The sequence below is a fragment of the Piliocolobus tephrosceles genome, chromosome 4 (assembly GCF_002776525.5).
Source record: "Piliocolobus tephrosceles isolate RC106 chromosome 4, ASM277652v3, whole genome shotgun sequence".
Lineage (NCBI taxonomy): Eukaryota > Metazoa > Chordata > Mammalia > Primates > Cercopithecidae > Piliocolobus > Piliocolobus tephrosceles.
The window spans coordinates 61,974,341-61,998,889 of NC_045437.1; the positions used below are offsets into that span (position 1 = coordinate 61,974,341).

General features: G+C 41.5%; 1 pseudogene; it reads left to right on the top strand.

The window, feature by feature from the left end:
* Positions 1 to 2,918: 2,918 nt before the first annotated feature.
* The window catches only part of LOC111541676, a 35,262-nt pseudogene continuing 13,631 nt past the window's right edge, over positions 2,919 to 24,549 (top strand).

Sequence of the window (24,549 nt, forward strand, 5' to 3'; positions counted from 1 at the left end):
TGTGCATAGTGTGCAGGTTTGTTACACATGTATACTTGTGCCATGTTGGTGTGCTGCACCCATCAACTCATCAGCACCCATCAATTCATCATTTATATCAGATATAACTCCCAATGCAATTCCTCCCCCCTCCCCCCTCCCCATGATAGGCCCCAGTGTGTGATGTTCCCCTTCCTGTGTCCAAGTGATCTCATTGTTCAGTTCCCACCTATGAGTGAGAACATGCGGTGTTTGGTTTTCTCTTCTTGTGATAGTTTGCTAAGAATGATGGTTTCCAGCTGCATCCATGTCCCTACAAAGGACACAAACTCATCCTTTTTTATGGCTGCATAGTATTCCATGGTGTATATGTGCCACATTTTCTTAATCCAGTCTGTCACAGATGGACATTTGGGTTGATTCCAAGTCTTTGCTATTGTCAATAGTGCCGCAAAATGAAATCAATGAACTAGCCAGAGAAACATGAACTGGGGCTCATCCAGATTTTCTCTAACTCATCCATCAGGGGCAATTGAATCGAGCTCTTATTACTAGACACATTTAAAAAAGAAAGAAGTCAAAGGAGAAAAAGTGAAGGAAATGTATTTAATGTTTCATCCCACCACTTGTACCCACCTCACCTCGACCCAAACATCCTACCAGGACCCCAAGACAGAATATTTTCATCCTGAACAATCTTTCCAGGACAGATTCTGTGAGGTAGGTGAGATTTTATTTATTCAAAATAAATCACTCAAATCCAAACCATCTTCAATATCTTAACCTAAACTTTTTCAGAATGATTTTCACCCTACTTTTTCCAAAGGCAAAATTATATATACATATATATATATATATATATATATATATATATATATTTTTTTTTTTATGTTTTTTTTTTTTTTTTAAGAATTCCCTGCAGTGGTGAAAGTAGGATTTGAATCTAGGCCTGCTTGAATTCAGAGTCTTACAATAACCAATTACAGACTTCCGCCCGCCCTCTGGCCTGCTGCCCAGCTCCTGTGCATTTCACACCCACTGACAATGCCTGAGGCATGTCTCTGTCCATCTGAAAATGTTTGCAGCCAGCCTCCTGGCCATGTGCACAAGGAGCTGAAGTGGTAAACAGGTCCCACCCACCGGATCTGATCATATCTGAAATTCCACCAAAGCCTGGAGAATTCAAACTGGAGTTTTGGGGGCTGAGAGAGCAAAAACAAAACCTCACATTTCTCAGCAGTAGAAATTTAAGTAAAACTATGCCATGAATCTATGAAGAATAAGCCTTAAGTGTGTATTTTTTTTTAATAATTGAGTCAAACTACTTGTCCTAAGCACCTTGTCCCATGCTAACTGCAAGAGGGGTGCTTGGTAAATATTAACTGATACATTGCAATTTTATTATAGTTTGACTACTGTTTCTTGGACACTGCCAAAATGCATATCATCAGCTTCTTGAGCGTGATTTAGAAGATCTGTAGTCTTGAATATTACTTGAGATAGAGTATTTACAAGGGTACCATATGAGTCGACTTGATTTAATACAGATCAAGAGTAAAATCATTTTAAAACTAAAAAAAATCCATTATAAAAGCACTTGTTATGTATAGACACACACACACACACACACACACATATCTTGCCAACCATCTTTTAGTTTGCACATATATCACTCCAGTACCTTTATTCTTTTCGCCCAGATTCTGTTTTCTGAAACTTCAGATATCTGTGTATCTGCTTCTGGTCCTCTCCATGGAGTTCATAGCCCTTGATGTACATGTCCCGGAATGATCAACAAACACCATCTGACAAATATTATATTGAGAGGTGGAAAAGAAAATTATGGAACATAGATATTGTTGTATAAAACTTTTTAAATGCAAAACTAAATAATATATTGTTTATAAATTATACATGTGTGGAAAAATATAATCAATGGAATGATAAATACAGAATTGAGGATAGTGGTTTCCTGGGGAGGTGTGTGGAATGGAAAAGAAATGAGATTGGGGTGAAAGACTGACATGGAAGGGATTAATTCTTATCAGTAATATTCTAGTTTTTATGCTAATATTGAATACATGAGTGCTATTTTGCTAGTCTTTATATTATTAGTATTTTCTTATATGTACAAAAAATTCATAATTTTTAAAACAAGCCACTAAGTTATTCACTGCAAGGAAAATATCGGCCAGGTGCGGTGGCTGAAGCCTGTAATCCGAGCACTTTGGGAGGCCGAGATGGGTGGATCACAAGGTCAGGAGATCGAGACCTGGCTAACCCGGTGAAACCCCGTCTCTACCAAAAAATACAAAAAATTAGCCGGGCAAGGTGGTGGGCGCCTGTAGTCCCAGCTACTCGGGAGGCTGAGGCAGGAGAATGGCGTAAACCTGGGAGGCGGAGCTTGCAGTGAACCGAGATCCGGCCACTGCACTCCAGCCCTGGCGACAAAGTGAGACTCCGTCTCAAAAAAAAAAAAAAAAGAAAAGAAAAGAAAAAGAAAAATATCAATATTTACCCTTTACACGGAAGCTTACATGTCACCACTTGAAATCACTTCTACCCAGATGGTCATCAGGTAAAATATCCCCAAAAGAAGCCACTATGGCTTTCAGCAGACAAAACCCAGTAAAGGCTCCTGGTTGTCCATTATCACAAAAGGGATACTTTGACGATTGCTAAAACCAGTACTGAGTACTACTGAAACATTGGCTAGTTTTTCATTCTATCTCCAAGGCATTAAAGAGGAAATATAAAATTTTACAGGCTATTATCAACAGACAAGCCAAATGATACCCTTGATTTTGTTTTGCTTTATTTTGTTTACTAGACTCACTTAGCCATCTGTGGAAAATTTTTCCGGGAACACAGCCATTATTTTATTTGTTTTTTTGTTCTTTGGCTTTAATAAATTAATGAGGTGCTAACCAAATTCACACATGGTAGACCACAACAAATTCACAAGGTCTGAGAATCTGGACCACCCTGCAAATGATTATCACCATCCAGGTGCGTCTTTTCTCCCCCTCCTATAATGTTTTGATATGCCAAACGACTAAAGTCTATCATGCATGCAAATCTTAAAAGAGATGCCCTGTATGTCTTACAGACTAAGAATGCCTCATTAGGGACATCAATAATTTTATCACCTGCACATAATAAGCATGTTAGCTTTGCAACAAGTTTCTAAGGGAGAATGATAGAAAGCGGGAAATATTAAATAAGTGAAAAATTGAGTTCTGAACAAGGTTCTTACATAAGAGGAAAGGTGAATTTGTTTTACTTATTCCATCCAGATCCAGAAAGCAGTGAACTTTCCTAGCCATCCATAGAGGGTGAAAAAACAGATTCTTTTTTAGCTAAGGCAATGCAATCTACCCCTAGTGGAGAGAGGGACCCTCGAATCAGACGAAGCAATTTCTAATTGGTTCTACTGAACTCTCCCACCCTCATAAAGATTGTTTCTCTCACTACCCCACAGCCATCCCAAGGGACGTACTTTTTTTTTTTTTTTTTTTTTTTTTTGAGACAGGGTCACCCAGGCTGGAGTGCAGTGGCACAATTTTGGCTCACCGTAGCCTCTGCCTCCTGGGCTCAGGCGATTCTCCCACCTCAGCCTCCTGAGTAGCTGAGACTACTGGCATGCACCACCACACCCGGCTAATTTTGCTTCTTTTTCGCAGAGATGAGATCTCACTATGTTGCCAGGCTTGTCTCAAACTCCTGGCTCAAGCTATCTCCCTGCCTCGGCCTCCCAAACTGCTGGGATTATAGGCGTAAGCCCCAACACCCCATCGACTTTTTCTGGACCTTTGAAAATAACTTTCCCACCAAACATTCCTTCAGTAACACAGAGATCATTTGTTTTCTTATTGTTTGTTTATTTATTTTAATATATACCTACTAACATCAAGACATGGTCTCTTCTGGGCCACAAGATGTGAGTTTTATTGATCAACTTTCATAGCAGAATTAATTATCCATCATAATCTTTGTTAACATCAATAACTCATTTTTGAACACTGTGTGATTTTCAAAATAATATTATGAGGATTAGAAAATATCTGGATTCGAAATTAAGTTTTCATCCAAATCACAACTGCTCTTTAAAAAGGCACGATCACAAAGTAGACATCAGTCCAGTGAATCAGCCACAAGGGCTGTGTTAACACATGTTCGTGGGGACCCTGTATTTAGAATGCAGTAAACATAAAGATAATATGTAGGCGTCGTGGGTGACCTTGAAGGAGGAAAATCCAGTTCCTGTTCGATCCAAAGTAGCACAACCTGAGAACAGATACTCAACCTCACAACACAAGACTGAATCCTTGTCTTTGCCACATGAGGCAACGTACTTGCCCACTGTGAGTCCCTTTCTCCATCTGAAAGCGAAGAGGTTTAAACTATAAGTGGTTGAGAATTAAATGAGATGGTTTATGTAGGGTTCTGGCAGAAAGTAGGTGTTCAAATGTGCCGATTATCCTCTATGGGGTTTATTTTGCTTACTCACCCAGGCTTCCATCTGCAGACACATTTTCAAATTATGCTCAAACTCTGTCTCTATATTGAAGGACAGGACTCCTTCAATTGCAAACAATAAATACTCAACACACAAAGTAATTTAAGCAGAAAAAAGGAACATACAGGCGTGAGAGATTGAATATACAAACAGATCATACATAAAAGATGAACTCTGATTTACAACCTCTGCAGCAACCATCCTAGAAAGCCAAACCACAACCTCTGCAGCAATCAGCCCAAAACATTAATATTTGGTCAATAACTTCCAGCTTTCCTTCTTTGACCATGCTTCCAAATTAGAACCAACCAGGAAAAAAATATATGTATGTATATGTTCCCCTAGCCAACCACAAAGGATGCCCCCACTTCAGTTAGCCTGCCTCCAGTTTCCCCATGCCAGCAACTTCCAATCAGGGCATACCCGAAGCCTCCTCATTTTTCCACTGTAAAGCTTTCCGTCTCCTCTGCCTGCCTGTGAGTCTCTGCCAAACACAAATGATGGTAGCTAACTCCTTTGCAGGCACTGAACAAATAGTCTTTGCTTGTTCTCATTTGAGTGGTCTTTATTCCCACAGCTTGAAATTGATGGAAGGATGAAGCTAGGATTCCACTGGATCCAGCAGTTCAAGTGAGGCCCCCAAAACTCACTCTCTCCATTGCTTGCCTTAGCCACCCTCTGAGTATCAGCGCTATTCTCCCCTTCTAGAGTCTGCCTTCTTCCAAGTAGATATGCAAAGTACCAGACTTACATGTTACAACTTAAGAACTCTCCTCTGCCAATTTCTCTCATTGGTAATATCCTCAACCACTGCTGTCACCACCAGCACCTGCCCCCTCCTCTAGACTTAGTTCTGTCATCAACATATTAGAGAGGTGCACAGAACCCCTGCTCCTGGAGGGATAGTTCCTTCCCCAGCCTCAACATTACCCACCTCACCCCTACAAACTGCCTCAGAGAAGGCCCTGGCCAAAGTCACCAATGACCTCCACTTTTCCAAATCCAGTGGTCTATTTACACTCCTCACATTATCCAAACTGATTGTCTACCTTACCCTAGGAAAGCACCACAGCTAATCCCACAGCCAGTGATCTTATTTCTTATTTCACTAAGAAACTAAAAGCAATTAATATGAAATGGCCTCATTTTCTTATCAGCAGTTTTGCCAACCTGGCTTCAACTATACCATATACTGTAACACATCCCAATGACAAAAATTAAACCATACGTAATCCTACCTAAGCCCAAACTCTCCACTTGATACTGATTCCATCCTCTCTTTGCTGTAACAGTTATTCCCTCTCTGCCCCACATCTTCAGTTTTCCCCCTTTCTATGGGATCATTCCTAGCAGCATATATACATGCTGCAATACCTCCTTATTAAAAAGCAAAACAAAACAAAACCTCTCCCTGGTGTTCATTCCTCTTCCAATTACTGCTCTGTTTCTCTGCTCCCCTTTAGAACAAAACTCCTCAAAGGATCACTATGCTTCCTGCCTCCTCTTGTTCAACCCACTCTCTCCCTCTCTCAACCCACTCTAAGGAGACTTTTAATTTCCACCTCTCCACTAAAATTGCTCTTATTGAAGCCAATGACTTCCACCTTGCCAAATCCAATCATTAATGCAGCCCTCAATTCACTTGACCTCCAGCATCATTTTCACAGCTGATCCCTCCACCAGGCTGGAGTACAGAGGCGTGGCACAATCTGCTCACTGTAACTTCCAACTCCTGGGGGGATCCTCCCATCTCAGCCTCCCAAGTAGCTAGGATCCCAGCCATGTGCCACCATAGTGAGCTAATTTTTTTTTTTTTTTAAGAGATGGGGGGGGTCTTGCTACATTACCCAGGCTGGTCTCGAACTCCTGGCTTCAAGCTATCCTCTCCCCTTGACCTCCCTCTTTGCTTTCTTCACATGCCTTCAATAAAATCCATATTCTCCAGGCGATTTTGTTTGTTTTTCACTGAGACAGGGTCTCACACTGTCACCCACGCTGGAGTACAGTGGTGCTATCCAGCTCACTTCAATCTCCCGGGCAGAAGCAAACCTCACAGCTCAGCCTCCAGAGTAGCTGAGTAGCCGGGACTACAAGCACGCATCACTGTGCCCTGCTAACTTTTTGTTTGTGTTTTGTAGAGACAAGTTCTCGTTATGTTGTCCAGGCTGGTCTCTAACTCCTGGACTCAAGCAATCCTACCACCTTGACCCCTCAAAGTGTTGGGATTGCAGGCGTGAGCCTCCACACCCAGCCTACTCTCCAGGTTTATTCCTAGCTCGGAACATTTTTCTCCTCTTCCTCATCTTTGAGTGCTGAATGATGCACCAGGACTTCTTTTTTCCCTCATTTTAAATTGTATGTATTTATTAGAGACAGCATCTGGTTCTGTTACCCAAGCTGGAGTGTAGTGGCGCAATCACAGTTCACTGCAGCCTTGAACTCCCCAGGACTTCTTGTATGGCCCTCTCTCCAACTAACGGAGACTAACCCCATACATGATCTCATCCAGTTCTAGGTCATGCCATTTCCTCAGATGATGTCTAACCTGTCCTCTGAGCTCTGAACTTATATATCCAACTGCCTACTTAACATTTCCTTTTAGATGTGTAATAGACATCTTAGATCCAGTAGGACCCAAATTAACCTTCTTATTCTATTCACTTACTCTTACAGCAGGCTTCCCCCATTCAGTAAATACCCCAGTTTGGGTTACATGCCAAATCCTGTGATCCACAGGGAGAGCTCCCCAAATGAAAGAGGATGTCATTACCAGAAGGGAGATGCGAAAACCTGCAGGGCAAACCAAAAGCAAGAGTTGTCAAGCCCATTACTAACCCAGCTTCAACTAAGCCCACTCAGTAGGCCACTTCTGCCTCCTGGCTCACTGAGAACATTAAGAATATTTTACCTACACCTGCAACTATTTTAATCTCCTTTCCTCCAACTCAAAGCTAGCTCTCCACCTGAGCACTTGCTCTTGTTCCTTCATTTTTCTTTATTGATACCATTTTGTTGGTAATCTCCTTTTCCTGCATTTTCATCTTTTCTCCCAACTGATGCTTTCCTGCTAGCCCACAAACATGTCAAATCCGCACCATCCTTAAAAGTTTCAAACCTCTAGCTCTTGTGTGTATTTCCCCTCCTCTTCTCAGTCAGGCTTCTTCAAGGTACAATCCTTACTCTCTGCACTGGCTTCTCATTGTAACCACAATGTCACAGCAAACTGGTTTCTGTACCCACTGCCCATCCACTTCCAGGGACTTGAACCTTGCAAAACACTTCTCCACTCCCAACCCACCTTCTTCAATACCCACACCATTTTGGCATTACCAGTTTCTCTTCTCTCCACCAAGTCTGGACCTTTGGCATCCAGCATATAGTCATTCAAAACAAATAGAATGATTGAATTCTCAAAATAATAGGCCAATCAGCCTAACAGGCCAGCCTTGAAATAGCTGAGAAGTATTGCTCCAGTGTCCTCCTGGATTAGCTAGGAAAAATATCATATAAACTCTTCATTTGCAGTAAATTTATAATAAATATTACCACTAGAAATAGTAAACTCAACATAACTGAAAACTAAAAATGTACACAGAGAATTTTTAACAGATTTATTCTTAAGCTTGATTGAAGAATCACATTTTCTCAATAACTAAAAATTGTCATGGGGAAATATTCATCAAAAGAATATGAAACTAGCCACAACTAAAACTTCATATGGTAAACAGTTGACAGACAAGTCCTTCTTCACTGAATTTGGATCTGTAACATTTTAATTGGGCAAATTGGGCTTAGTTGTCATGATAACCACAAAATGAAGCAATATGACAATAACTATAAACTGGAAAATTGCCCTTGTGAGTTTTCCATGAAAAATAATGTTGGTAAAATCATAATGAAAACTGAAAATAGTGGATAATTTCAACTGCCCAGAAGACAAAATTGATTAAGGCATTGAGGTAGCTTTATAGAATTAGCTCCACACAATATGTGGTCATGAAATGTTATCAAAATTGGTGTAATGCTGTTTAAAAGTTTACATTCACAAATACAGAAAAGGAACATCTATGAACTAAAATTATCAGGATAAAAACATCCATTTCATTGAAACTGTGGAATTTAAATAGCCTTCCCTTCCAGGTAGAGTTTCTTGATCTCTCAGACTGGCCTACTGCTTCGCTAACCTTTTTTTATTTTTAAAGCAATTACCACCTTGTACCGAAATTGCCACCAGAATGTAAGCCCCTCAAGACCAAGGTGATTTTATTCATCTTGTCATTCACAATGCCTAACGCAGTGCTTAGCCCATAGTAAATGCTCAATGATTGCCTGACAAAAATGAACTCGGTAAGCCAACACCCGATTAAGACTTCTCAAATCGGAACGTGCATCAGGATCACCTAGGGAACTTCTTTCACGTACAGATTCAAAGTCCCCACTCCCAGAGATTTCTGAATCACTGGCGGGAGCCCAAAGTGATTTTAAGGCAGGTGTTCTAAAAACCACATTTTGAGAAACACAGGACTAGGACAAAAAGAGTGGTAACTCTGGAGTATCTACCATACATATCAGTTAAGAAGAATGTTTTCTGCTGTAAGTAACAGAAAGCCTGACCTGCTGAAGCAAGAAGTCTGTAATATTTAGGTTTTAGCACTGGTTCAGCAGCTCATGGATGTTAGGATTGGCATCTCTGAGACTATCTTGGCTTCTTGTTTGCTTGTCACCTCATGGCTAATAACTGCCTGCCATAGTTCCAGACATCACATCATGTCCAAGACAAGCAGAGGAGCAAGCAGTGCAGCTTGCAACTGTCCCTTTTCTGGGGAGAGTTTCACTTATGTTTCATTGGCTAACTGTATAAATAGCCATCACCATCTGCAAGGGCAAACAAATGAGCAAATGTTAGCTTGTCTTGCATCTGTGGTGAAAAGCTTGAGGAAAAAAGGGATGGAGAATGACTGCCAGTTTAGCCAAAGAACCTCTGCTGTATTGTAGTCCCCAGCAATTCTTCATCCACCAAGTTCACCAAAGAATAATCCTCCTAACTGGATAGTTAGAGTCTATTACTATTCCTAACTTACAGAAGAAGAAACAGGCACAGATAAGGTAAGTAGCTTTCCCAAAGTCACTCAGCTGGTAAGTGACAGAGTCAAATCCAGGCAGTTTAGTTTCAGAATCCATGCTCTTAACCCCTGCATTCCACGAATTCAGAACTAAACTCATGGTGATTGAGTCTCTAAGTAGCTGTGTCCAGCACAGCTGTTGTCAACCTTCATTGCAGTGTAGCAACATCTCCTAGTAAAACAGACCTTCAAATACCTACATTTATCTTTAAATCTCTCTTTGAAATGCAGCCCCAGGACAGGGCAACATTTTTAATACGCATTAAAATTCAAAACTTGTCCTACTGCCTGGTTTATTTTGGATCTGGTTATCTTTCATCCTACACCTTGGCACATGAGCCCCGTCCAAACTGCAAGCATGCTAGGAAACAGTTGCAAATGAGGTCCCAAGACGACTGTAGGCATGTTCTTATTATAGCCTGTCTTCCAAACTGGAGGACATACTCAAATTCTCAGTAACACTTAGTCCCTGAGGTCCCTCTAACAATGAAAGCTGTTTATTCTAACTAGGCTGTATGCAGGAAGTTCAAATGTCCAAAAAAGATAACTTTTCCCTGGAGCTGTGCATATGGCAATGAAAATAAAACAAGGCAAAATTATACAAATAAGATTTACCTCCTTTAGAGAGCTCGAAAAGTTTTCCCTTCCCTAATCGTAGCTAAATGACATTATCTCCAAATTATTTCTGTGTCATGGAAATTGTAACATAAAGAATCAGGAGGGCAATAGAGCCAGACTCCATCTGAGAAAAAAAAAAAAGAATCAGGAATGCAGCCGGGTGCGCAGTGGCTCACACCTGTAATCCCAGCACTTTGGGAGACCAAGGCGAGCAGATCACCTGAGGTCAGGAGTTCGAGCTCAGCCTGACCAACATGGCGATACCTTGTCTCTACTAAAATTACAAAAACTAGCCTGACGTGGTGCTGCTTGCCTGTAGTCCCAGCTACAGAAACATGAAAAAGAGACTCAAATGTCATTTCAGGCACACAGTATCAATACTCATCAGCCATTGTCAAGGTGGAAGCCTCATGAGCCAAGTATACTGGAACCAGCAAGAGAAACCCCCTTCCTCCAGCAATGCCCCTCCAGGGCTGTCTGTTAACAAAGCTCAGCATGATCATGTTTGCTGCAGAGGAGAAATGCTAAACAGGGTCCAGGTTCATTATCTCAGAGCAGGTAATGAAGGACTCATATGGAACTGAGAAGCAGTAAGTTGATAACTTACACAAACACCCTTCAGTGGTTTGTAGAATTTGAGTCTCTTTGTCATGTTTCTGTTGTTGTTATTGTTGTTTTAATGAAAACCTTTCTATGCCTACAAAGATTTTCATTGCCAAACGTTTCTTCCAGGCTCATTTCACAATCCTCAAAGCTGTAGGGTCATCTCTAGCCTTTGAAATGTGAGTATATTTTATCTTGAAGTATGCGGATTCTAACTACCTCCTCCCACTTCCACCACTCCCACCCTGGTCCAAGCCCTGGTTGTCTCTCACCTAAATTGTTGCAATAGCCATCTGACTCATCTCCCCACTTCTACTCTTGCCAGTTTGTCCCCTAGAAACTAAATCAGTTTATTATGTTCATCATCCACTCAAAGCCCTTCAGTGGCTCCCAATTTCACTCAGAGTAAAACCCAAAGTCTTACAATGGCCTAGTGAGGCCAGTAATGATCTTCCCTCACCCCACTAGAATATAATCTCTGAGAAAGCAGAGATTTTTGTCAGTTTTATCTATTTCCGTGTTGCTAGCTCCTAAAACAATGCCTGGCTCACAGTGGATATATTTGTTTAATAAGCAAATGCCACATGCCTAGAACTGCCTCACCTCTGAACTTCTCATTTGTGAAGTCATACCTGTCTTTATCAAAGCACTTGACTTGAATAAAGATATTGTGTTACTTGTAGCCCACTGTATTCTAATTGGTAAAATGAACATCAAATATACTATTCTATGTAATCCCAGGAAATCACTCAAGTAGAATTTACTAGATACCATTGCTGGTATATAAAAATAGATAGAAAAATTGCTGTCTATAAAAATAGATAGAAAAAGAAAGAAAAGAAAAAAAAATTAGTTTGACCCAAAAAGCTTTCTAGTATTTGGTCATCGGATACTTTATTTTCCAATAGGTGGTGTTTTCTATAGCCTGGAGCCACTACTGAAGAGTTCAGTGTCACAAAGCAAGGTAAGCAAAGAACTAATGGGATAGAATTTTAAGTATTCAGAGCTTTCCTTTGCCTCTCATTCGCTCATTTCTACTTTACCTAAAACGTTTCTCTTAAAGTTATATGATACTTTCATTATAAACAAATGACAATAGATATTTATTCTGTTGTCTTTGGTTGATCTCCATATGTAAATACTGTTCACAGTTCTGCTCATATACCCATCCCACTAGCCACTGTGGAACATGCACTACACCCAGTCCCACAATTCATCACATTTAAGCAATATTAATCACAGTGAATGCCCGAGAGTCATAATTTTACGTTTTGCAATTACTAATGTGAGCCAATTATCAAAAGTTTAGGAATATACCTGTAATGGAGGTTATTATTCCTTTCTAGAGAAGCAGTAGGAAAATAATGTTGGCCTACTCGAAATCATTTGTTCATCTATGTAACATTAATTGAACACATAATATGTGCTCTAATGAATAAAACAGAAATTATCCCCTGCTCTCCTGGAGTTTACAATCTAGAGAAGAGTCAGCATAATTTTTCTATAAGGAGCCAGCTAGTAAATATCTAAGCTTTGCAGTCCATGAGGTCACATACTCTGCCACTGTAACATGAAAGCATCCACAGACAATACATAGATGAACAAGCATGGATATATTTGCAGATCATACAAAGTAGATGGGATGCCCAGTATGGCATATGGCCATAGTTTGCCAATCTCTGTTCTACCAGAACAGAGATATTAATTAAATAATCCATGAAACAGGTATATAATTGCATACTGTGATGAGTGCTACAAAAAAATTACAGGGTTGAAAAGGCTGGTATAGACATCCCCACAAAGCTAAGATGCAACTGAGGAGTATTTGTTAGGCAGGTTTCCTGGCAGAGTGAGCAGCATGTGCAAAGGCCCTGAAGCAGGGGAGGCCTAACCTATGCAAGAAAGGTCAAGCATGAGAAGAGGAGAGGAGCTAAAGCTAGAGAGATTATATGGGCCAGTGTGTACAGGGCCTCATGGGTTGTGCTACAGATTTGCTCTGTATCCTGAAACCAGTGGAAAAGCATGGAAAGGCAGTAAGACCTTTCATGGAACAAATGCTCATTGCATGCCTACCAGCACCAGGCACTCATCTATAGTGAATAAAACAAAGTTCCTGCCCTCATGGAGCTTATATTCCAGTGAGAAAGCCAGGCCATCAACAAAAAATATGCAATATAATATCAACTAATATATTTGTCAAGCCTGTCAAGCAAAATAAATATCAAAAAGAATTTGCTAGAATAAATGACTAGAGAGGGGTGGATAGTGCTATAATTAGATTTGTGTTTTAATTATTCTCTATGGCACAGGGTATACGAGTGAGATCAGAAAACTAGTTAAGAGATTATTAACTAGATTTTTAAACTGGTGGCCCAGTTTAAAAAAAAAAACATATGTATATATGTGTGTGTTTTAAAAGATATATATATGTTTAAAAATACATATATATAACCATTTGAATCAGAGCAGTGGCAGTGGACATGAGAGAAATGGGTTGGAGATAAATTTATAAAGTATAGCTGACTGGCCTTGGTGATAGATTCCAAAGTGTTGTCAAGGATGATTTCCAGATTTTTTGTTTTATGCAACCATAGAAACCATGGTACTCTTCTCCAAGAAAGGAAAGCTGACAGGGGACAGCCTGGGAGAGGAAGATGCCAAGCTTACCGTTGGACATTTGAGTTTGAGCATCCTTTAGGAGCTCCAGACAAAAGATATTGAGCAGCCAGTTGAATAATCAGTGGACTTGTGTATCCATGAGCGGTGTTCTAACCAAGTTAGGCCATGTCCATGTGGCAAGAACTGCTCTGCCCTTGGACTGGGCTGAGAAGTCGCCACCTGAACTGAGGCTCAAGCTCAAAGATAGAGTCCTGTATCTAGGGATGTTGGCAAGAATCACGACAAATGCTGTGGTTTCATATGTAATATTAACATCATAACAGCTAAAATGTACTGAGTGTTCATTATATGTTAGACACATGAATTATCTTATTAAATCTTAACACAATCCTTTAAGGTATAAACTATTTTCTCTTTTAGAAATAAGGAACCTGAGCCTGAGAATTTAACCAGCAAGGGTCACTTGGCAAGCAAAAGAGGCAGGATCTACCCCAAGTCTCAGACCACCAAATCTGAGCTATTACATGCTGCCAGCAACCCAGCCGGTGATGTACTCACAAGAAAGTTCTGGTAGCCTGGGCTAGGGGCAAAGCTGCACCATGCAGGTGAGAAAGCAGACAGCGAGGGGAGCCAGAACTGGGAGCCATCAGCAACAATGACAGCTTCAGAGGGAACACTTCAGACATTTGGGAAGATGAGGCCTCTTCATTGCTGCTAGTGTTATTTTGACACAGATTCTTCCATTTTAACACACTGGGGATGATGGAGTCTGGAGAAACACCTGAAAGTGTGTAGGCAGATGCTAAGGATTAAGTTAAAATGAGGACCCCTAAACTAGTGGTTATTAAACTTTAGCGTGCTTAAGACTCCACAGGGAGGTTGTTAACATTTTAGATTCCACAATTACACCTCTAGAGATTTTGACTCAGTGGCTCTGGTATCTGCATTTTTTACAAGCAACGGGTGATCTGGACTGGACAATACTCAGTACTTTGAAAGCTTTCTCTTCTTGGCCTTTCATGAAAAGCAGTTCCAGTCTCCCTGTTAATTCTGATGAGATTTTCAGCTTATCCCTGTGTACTGATGGAGAAGAAGGAAATTTGCAACAATGTGCAGCAACATTCACCGTAGTAGGGAGCTGGGTCTCAGAATCTCTTGCATAGCCTAAGTGGTCCAAGCTTATCATAAAGTATCACAAGGACTTTCTTCCTCACAGAGCAAAAAAGTCTCTGGGATCCATGGATCAGTTAATGATGCTCAGAAATTATCAACAGTATTTCTGGAAATTCTTTCACTGACCCATGGGAAAGAAATTTCAGTTACAGATGTCACTTTTATAATGGAATAACCTAGAGACTAAGTCCCCAGGAACTGGATTCCAGATTGTCAACTAAATGGCAGGTTCTCTTCTTGGTGGTTGGCAACAGGGTGGCTTGGGATGAATGACAGGTACTCAGCAGGTTGAGCCTGCCACAGCCTGAACAATGACTGGGTGTCTCTCTTTAGTGTGTAGACTTCTCCTTTGCTATGTGTCTATTTGGTCTTCCCCATCTGCCACATATGAATTTTTTTCCAGCAACACATAAGGGCAAAAACTGTGTGCTTCAACACACAGTCAACTTAATTTCATCTTTGTAGTAGGATTTCTTGTTCTGGTAGATTCAGATACAAGTTATGTCCACCAATCCATCCCAAAAGAAGAAAAGTAAAATGAGTCAGGCACAGTGGCTCACGACTGTAATCCCAGTGCTTTGGGAGGCCTAGGCAGGAGGTTCACTTGAGCCCAGGAGTTCGAGACCAGCCTGGGCAACATAGTGAGACCCCTGTCTCTACAAAACAAAAAATAAAAAAAAATTAGTCTGGCATGGTGGTGCTCACCTGCAGTCCCAGCTAATTGAGAAGCTGATGTGGGAGATTAGTTGAGTCCAGGAGTTAAGGCTGCAGGAGTGAGCTGTATTCACACTGTTACACTGCAGCCTAGGCAACAGAGCGAGACCTTGTCTCAAAAAAAAAAGAAAAGAAAAAGCAAAAACAGTAAAAAGAGGGACAATAAATAGGAGAGCATCACCTCATGAAAAGCTATGAAGAAATCAGATGAAAGCACTAGCTTTATTCTCCTAATTAAGCAGCCAGTGCCAGCATTCATTTACTTAGCTAAACAGTTCACAGCATTTTGTACACGGGACTGCTTAAAGTGTGGTTCTCACACCACTGCCAGTCCCCACTGTTGGTTTGCAAAATGTCAGTGCTTAGAAGTGTCTGCAACTAGACCGTGTCACGATATCCAAGTACAAGCTCCAGCAGGTTCATCTTGTTGAAAAAGGTGTGGGCCAGTTCAGGCGTGGAGCTTTCTTGGTGAGTTTCAGGTAGGGTGAACTGAGTATTAGCATTGGTGTGTGATGGATTGGGAAAAACCAACCTGGCCCTATAGCGGAGCCATAAGTAACACACCGTATCAGAAGAGCTGAGGCATTGTGATGTTGTGGAATTGCGAGGCACTATCAGAGGAGCTAATTTAAAGACCAGGAGTGTAGGGACTCACATTTCTATTATGCTTGGTGGTTTTCTCCAACTTCCAATTCTCAAGTATTATCTGATGATTTCATGTTCCAGAAAACAATATCTGATACTTACAGGAGAGAAAGCTCTTGTGGCCCTGGTTTATGAATTATGGAGGAAGATGGGAAATAACTTTATGAACCAGAAAGCAAACTCCTGATCCTCAAGCATAATGTTAGGCAGAAGAAGAGAAAGACTTAGGGGCCAAGCATGGTGGCTCATGCCTATAATCCCAGCACTTTCGGGAGGCCAAGGCAGGCAATCACTTGAGGCCAGGAGTTCGAGACCAGCCTGACCAACAAGGCAAAACTCCATCTTTACTAAAAATATAAAAATTATCTTGGCATGATCGTGCACACCTGTAATCCAAGCTACTGCTTGGGAGGCTGAGACATTAAAATTGCTTGAACCTGGGAGGCAGAGGTTTCAGTGAGCTGAGATAGCTCCAATGCACTCCAGCCTGAGTGACAGAGTGAGACTCCATCTAAAAAAAAAAAAAAAAGCTAAAATATACTGTTTAGATGCCCAAAAGCAAAGCCACAAAGATTAGGTATATTTCTCACAAAAGCCCAAGTGGGATTACTTACCAACTTCTCCAAGCCCACTTCTCTAGGGTATTTCCACTGTCCTATTTTTTTTAAGTCCATCGGGGAAGGGGAAAATATACGTTTATGCTTTAAAATGCCCAGAATATCACCAAAGAAGACATAAGAAACAGGGAATGGTGGTCACATCCAGAAGGGGCAATACATTCTTAGGAGAGTAGAAAAGAAGGAAGAGGGCTTAATTTTGACCATATATCCTTTCGTACCTTTTTAAATTTGAAACCATGAACACACATTATATATTCATTAAAAATGTTATTATAATTTTTTAAAAGAATGTGAATGCTCAAGATGATGCAGTGTAAAGTAAAATATGCTGGACTAGTATCCAGGAGACCTGGACTCTATCACTTACATGTTATGAGATCATATGGCGAGACACTTAATATCTTCTTGGATTTCGTAGCGGTAAAATAAAGGAATGAATGCCTCCCAAGCCACCTCACTGGATTTATGTGAGAGTCAAATGAGATTATAGAGTTGCTTTCCAAAGTACAAAGCATTATACAAATATAAGATATCATTATTATTACTGGAACCAGGTCTTCCTTGGTTGTTTTGGCTCCTGGAATTACAAAAGAAGATTGAAAAATTTGGCTTCGAGAATCAGGAGTCACCTAAAAGAGGGAGTAGATTATATCCCTTTTCAAGTTAAAGCCTACATTATAGCATCATTCACTTCCACTCCCTAATCCTATCACCATAGAAAATAATGTCTAGGCTGGGTGCAGTGGCTCAAACCTGGAATCCCAACTCTTTGGGAGGCCAAGGTAGGAGGTTTACTTGAGCCCAGGAGCTGCCTGAGCAACATGAGACCTCATCTCTACAAAAAATTTTAAAAATTAGCTGGCTGTGGTGGTGTACACTTGTAGTCCCAGACAAAGTGTGACCCGGAAAAAAAAATCCTCCCCCACATACTCAACTCCAATAGACACAATGTTACAATGTGCTATGTACCAATTAAGGTAAAGGTGAAAGATCTCAGCTCTACCTGATTTCTCTAATCAGAAGAGGAGGCTGTGCAAACATTCAAAGGCAAAGAAGAATACCTCTTTGCCAGTTGGCCCTGTTGATAAATAGGAAAACTCAAGATGTCAGGGAAAAGAGCAAAAGCCAGGAATAGTTTTGAACCCTCTAGGGATCAGGCCTTTGCCCCTGGAGCTGAATGTCATGTGCAGTTAGCCTCAAGCCCAGCTAACCTACTCTGTCAAGCCTCCCAAACAGTTTCTGTTGCATTAAAAAAATCTATTGTAAACTGATGCCTGAGAGACTCACCTATTAATCCTTTCTGAAAATGTCACTTACACAGGTTTTATCTTATAAGAGTAAACCAATATTTACTCAGCATTTATTGCATGCAAGGCTCTTTCAAATATGTAATCTTGTTTATTCACCAAAACCTATAAGAAAGCTACTATTTACCGTGTTTTACAGTTTAGAAGCCTGAGATTCTGAGAGTCCCGATAGAACTGCTTCATGATTGTTCTGCCAAGGTTTGAATCCAGGTACCCAGCGCTAGATCCAGTGCTTCTTCTCTTCATCTTGGTGCACCCTAAATTAAATTTGCCGTAGAATATTCTCAAGCATTGAAACATTGTATGTGAAATATTTAGCTGCAATATACAAAGAGCTACAGTAAAGGCAAAATTCACACTGTGAATCAGATATTTGAGGTTAAGGCATAAGCTTGAAATGCAGATAACCAGAGGCAGTGTGGGCAATGGTTAAACTCCACCTTGTTCTGCCCATCAGTGCTGGAGGTGATTATGGCCCCTCCTAGGGTCACTGCGCACAGTTGTGCGTGTTGCATGCGAATTCACAGTATATATGAATGGTGCCCCCTACAGGTATCAGTGCACATCCTCAACAACTGTCCGCAGCAGTCCAACTTCCCTTTAGGTATCACTTGCAATTGTAACTATGAAATGTCAAAGTCTAATCTGCTTGGAAAGATAAACTCACCAAACTCTATATTCAGCAAATTTGCACTGTTATTCAAAGTCTGTTGAGGGGAGACAAAAAAAATTGTGGAGTTTTGCTCTTGTTGCCCACGCTGGAGTACAGTGGCACCATCTGGGCTCACTGCAACCACCGCCTCCTGGGTTCAAGCAGTTCTCCTGCCTCGGCCTCCTGAGTAGCTGGGACTGCAGGCGTGCACTACCACGCCCGGCTAATGTTTTGTATTTTTAGTAGAGACAGGGTTTCATCATGTTGGCCAGGCTGGTCCCAAACTCCTGACCTCAGGTGATCCACCCGCTTCGGCCTCCCAAAGTGTAGGGATTACAGGCATGAGCCACCACTCCCAGCCAAAAATAGCTTTTAAGACTAATTTTAGCCTACAAATTATCTGTGATTTTGTTATTCTTAGGTAAGTTGGAGGGGCTGAATAATAAGAGATACAGAAATGACTATCACTAAATGACTTATTCAAATGAACACTGAAGCCCAACACATCACTTTACAAACAAATCACACTCCTTGTCCCAGACCTAGAGCTCCAAATTCCCAAAACTCAAATCAATGTTTTTGTTGTTGTTGTTTGTTTGTTTTGTTTTGTTTTGAGACAGAGTCTCACTCTGTCGCCCAGGCTGGAGTGCAGTGGCGTGATCTCGGCTCACTACAACCTCCATCTCCTGGGTTCAAGCAATTCTCCTGCCTCAGCCTCCTGAGTAGCTGGGATTACAAGCATGTGCCACCACATCTGGCTAATTTTCATATTTTTAGTAGAGATGGAGTTTTGCCATTTTGGCCAGGCTGGTCTCAAACTCCTGACCTCAGGTGATCTGCCCACCTCGGCCTCCCAAAATGCTGGGATTACAGGTTGAGCCACCGCGCCCAGTCCAAAAATCAATGTTCTAAACTCATCCAAATCTCTGACACCAAGAAGAACTGAGGGAATTAGGTCATCATTGTCAGGGCTTTGCATTTACCTCCTGAAATTCAAGGCTAAAGGAACTGAACCAGGGTAATTCCAATCTCTCAAACCTTATAGCAGATAATATCTTCCATGAAAATGGGAGTATGTGGCACCTGAACATCAGGGTTCCACTGAGAAGCAGATGGCACTCTTGAAATAGCATACTCTGAGGAGGATATACTTACAAAGCTGTAGGCGTAGAGGAGCCACAGAGATAGCACTGTAACCTGCAGTATAATAGTTAGTAGAACTGGGACTGACTGGGCCTAAAAAGAAGAGGAGAAGTTACCAAAGAAGAGACTATGCAGAGACCACACCTTGAGAAGAGCTGTGACCTTCCATAGATGCACACAGCAGTTCCAGGCAACCTAGCAGGCAGGGAGCCGGGGCAATCAAAATTTGGCCTCATTAATCCCTTCCTTCTCATCTCGTCCTGGGATTCCTTCTTCACTGGACAAACCCAGAAGATGAAGACATGGAAACCCTTAATTGGTCATATAGGCCAGTTTTTCTGAGCAGAAAGACAGATGCAAAAAGTGGGAGAATCGGGGAGGAGAGATGGACGGACCAGGGACAAAAGGAGGCTGGCACAGCAGTTGAACTATCTTTAGAACAGAATCTGTCCCTCATGAATTTCTTCATCTGTCTCTGAACCTCTTTCCCACCTTTATGTATATGACCTGTTAGCAGACCTTTAGAGTTAAGTACTAAGTTTATTCTGCTTTTTTTATTTTTTCAATTTTGAGGACAGAGTTCTAAAGGCGTCTCACAAATTCACTCTGCACTCAAGTCATTTCTCCATCAGCACATGGCCCTTGGGAAGATCATATTTGAAAAGGGGTATTTTCAAAAGGGGTATTTCAAATACTTTCAAAATGTATGCTCAAACAAATCATATTTCTTGCCATTTGGGGAAATAGGTGTGTATAAGTACCTTCAACTCTTCCTAAATAAAGTGCTTTGAATCTGCATCCTGGATCTGAGGGGCAGCCTTATTGGTAATTCCCTCCCCAGCTTACCCAGCAGGGCCACAAGACACAGGTGGTCTTCCACTGGAATCTTGGAAGAAAACAGCAGTGATGCCCTGGGTTGAATGTTCTTACTCCACTGCATTGTTACTTGATTGCCCCCTAATTTCTTTCTAGAATTATATTTTAAGGCCTATTCTGTTATTCCATGAAGACCATGAGATAAAATGTTCAATTACCTCAGCTAAGGAGAACATTCCTGAGGCAGCAGTCTTCTCTCTACCCCAGCACATTCAGCAAGCCTTTGGCCTCTGAGAGGTTCTAGACTCCCTTAGAGGTTCAGTAACTCATCAATCTTCAAATTTCAAACCCTTAGAGTATGTTGGATCAGGGGCTAGAAGAAGGAGACTTAAGAAGTACATCCTCCACCAGCCTGGAGATGAATCCTATGCCTTTGTTTCTCTGTGAATTTGCCAGAGAGGTAAGACGAGTCAATAAATGGGCTAGAGACTGGAAAATAGCATTCTAGGAAATACCATAGTTCATCAAATCTAAGATGTCAACAATCTGTAAGGTACACCATTATTGTATGTGCCACTAAGAAAGAAAAAAAAAAAAAAAACACTGCCAATCTTCTTGCTTCTTTGAAATTTCTTTGATTTATTCCAAAGGATTTGGGAATTCCTACTTCCTTTAGTCACATTGCTCATCCTATTATAGGCAATCCTTTTGCACATATCTCGGTAACACATATAACACAGTTCCAACTACTTATCAGTATCTTCCTTTTTTAAGTCCCATAAAACCCTTTAAAAATATGGAATTTCCTCCATTCTGCCAAGATGGATATTTGCTTCACTGACATCAAAATTAAGCTTCGCTGCTCTGTTTCATGCCCCTGTGTACATAATGACTTCATTCCAGAGCTGAATCATATTGTAAACCTACTGAAATACTTTAAACACCAGTGAGTAGTACCAACAACAAACATAACTCCATTAAAATGAGGACTCCATGACCAGCAATGAATGACCAAGTTCACACATGCACAAGAAAACACCCACAGATGCCAAGCCAGTAGCAAGAGTAAAACATCACCATTTGCAAATCTCATCCTGATTTCAGAGGTGCTAAAATACATGTGTGGGGGGCACAACTTAGAAACACTAAAATATTATGAATGTTAAAATATACCTGCATTTAGCTGGCTATTGCCCTAATAACCAGGGTACATTTTTAAAACATTTGATCTTAGAGAGCATATGGGTTGGGTCCCAGTAGGAAATAGATGTCACACACGAAAAGGGGTGATTTAAAATAATTTCAATGAAGAGACTATTTATCAAAGTGTGGGCAGGATCCAGGGAAACCAGCAAGCACCTCTGGGCTAGAAATAGCAGAAAATTGCTACAATCCCTGACCTGAAGATCTAAGAGGAAAGAGAGGTCACCTGGACCCAGAGAAACCAGCAATGTAGAGGAGTTCACCACAACAGTGGCTGTGGCTTTTGGTAGAGGAAGGTGGCTGGATAGGGAGGAAGCAGAAGGAATACATATCCTGACCTCTCAGTCTGTCTGTCCTCCAGTCTCCTGCGTTTGGCCACATCATCCAGCAGTCAGAAGGGATGTGGTCCCTGGAGGTCAACCCCAGCACAGACAGCAGGGTAGAGAACAAAAAGGAGGTGGAAGAAAATGTCCAACATTGATAGTTTTAGCTTAAAGTTTAGTATTCTGTGGTGGCCTGGCATGAATGTTATGACCAAAGTAGGTATTTCATAGCCCCTGGATGAAAATGATAACAACAGCAAGGACCTGGGAACTTGACTGCCCATTTGTCTGACTGTTGGATTAGATCCAAATTTGTGTTCTGAGAAAAATCTTAACCCTACCTTTGGCTACTTCAGTTATATATAAAGATGACTGAGATAGAGGTAGGCAGGCAGGTAGGTAGGGAGACATAGACACACAAACACGATCTGACCTCACCTTGTAAGGCAACTCCAAGTGGCTATGGCAAGAACAGCCAAAGTTAGAATAAGGAGGGCTCAATAGCTTTGAAGCCAGCTTTGCATGTAAATGAATACCAATAATAGGTCATGTGCCCTGAACTTGCTGTGTGCTGGACACTGGGCCAAGTGCATTATATTCAGGCCTCACTTAACCCTCACACAACCCTCTGAAGTAGGTCCTATGACTATTGCCACTATACAGAGGTTTAAGAATAACAGCAAGCATGAATGTCTTCTAAAATAAACTGGATTATATCACTTTCCTGCCTAAAGTGCCTTCTTCTGCACTTAGAAGAGACTCTAAAGTCCCCATCAGAGCCCACACAACTTCATGTGATGGGACTCCAATTGGCTCCTGGCTTCAGCTTCTCCTCAGACATGCTGTTTCACAGGCTCCAGCTGCACTGAGCCTCCTTCGCTTCCTTGGGTGCTCCCAGCTCGTTCCCTCCTCAGTCCCTTTGCATAGGCTGTTCTTGGTTCTCAGATTGAATGTTCTGCTCCTGTTGTTGAAGGGCAGCCTTCTCATCTTCTATCAGCTCAATGGTCACCTCCTAGAGGCCTCCCCTGACCAACCCACCTGAAGTGGATTCATCCACCTGCATCCCCTGCCTTTTTCCTCTCTTAGGCCCTTGTTTGCTTTCTTTGCAGCATTCTACCATGTGTGCAGGTGTGTATGTATGTGTGTGTCTCACTCTCAGTAGGACATGAGTGCCCTGAATGTAGGAAGTATATCTGACTTGGTCCTCTTCCCAGTCCACCCCAGCATCACTCTTTCAGCCCCTCAGTGTGTCCTTTGAAATCTTTATTAAAATTTGCCATTCTTTTCTTTTCTTGCTACTTATTCTTAGACTGTTTCCCTGCAAGAATCAAAGTTCCTTTGTTCACCACCCTATCCTCAGCACTGGAAATTCTCCCTGGCAAGCTGATAGTGAAATTTGCCCAAGGTCTTGGGATCACTAAATGGGCAGGATCTGTACCCAGGCCCCCTTTCTCCAGAGCCCTCCTCCTGCTTCAGCTCAGGGGATTCTGTTCATGAGACTTCCTCACCCTGCAGGGAAGCAGGATACAAATGTCAGGTAGTCTGCCCACATGGCCTGCCCCTGTGGATGGGGAACAGTAGTCACACTTCAAAATCTCCAGTGTCCCTCAGCTGAGTTGGTGGAACTAACTAAAAACGCACTGAGCCAAGAAAAGGAAAATCCTGCACCTTCTCTTCAACCCCAGCTATTCTAAGCTGCATGGAAACTGGTTATGTTTCTCCATTAGGCAGAAGGGGTGGCTCCTGTCAGCATTAAAACGGCACAGACAGAGGCAGCATCATTACCCCAAGACATCAGGCTCTGGTCTTCCTTGAGCTTTCCCTCCTTCCCAACATCATTAATTTCTTTCAATTTAATCACAAGAAGAAACAGAATGTATGAAGCCCCAAACAGCATTGTCTCCTTCTACTGGGGAATATATCACTATTTCATTTGTATAATGTACTGAAGCTTTCACGTACATCCTTCCTCTGGCTGCCTTCTGCTTTTCTCTGCCTTTCTAACTCCTCCACCACTTTCTTTCTGCCAGGGAATTTGTTCAGTGTAAGCATGTGTGCACGTATCTTTTAAAGCACAACTCTGGCTGCATTTCTAGCAAAGGAGGAAGAAGCCTTTATGGCCCAACTAATTCAACAGGATTCAATTACTCATGGAATATTTATTAAGTGGGAAGAAAGCAATGGTCCAACCATTTGTTATTAATCCCATGATCTGTCACCACAGAGGTCACTTTATCCTCAAATGCAGGAGTGGTTAATAAACAAAACTTGGAAACTGTTTTACAAAGAAGTCATAGACACATATCATTTATGCCTCATGATACAGATAGAAAATAGGCTTTATGGGAGGGGGACGATGACAAGCAGAGAAGTAGCACAGGGCACAGAGTTCCCTGAGCCCTCATTATCCCAAAAGCTCTGGCCAGGCGTATGTAAGTCCCAAGCCCATGGTCAATTGTTTTGCATTCTTTTATGAAATGTTCAGCCAGGCG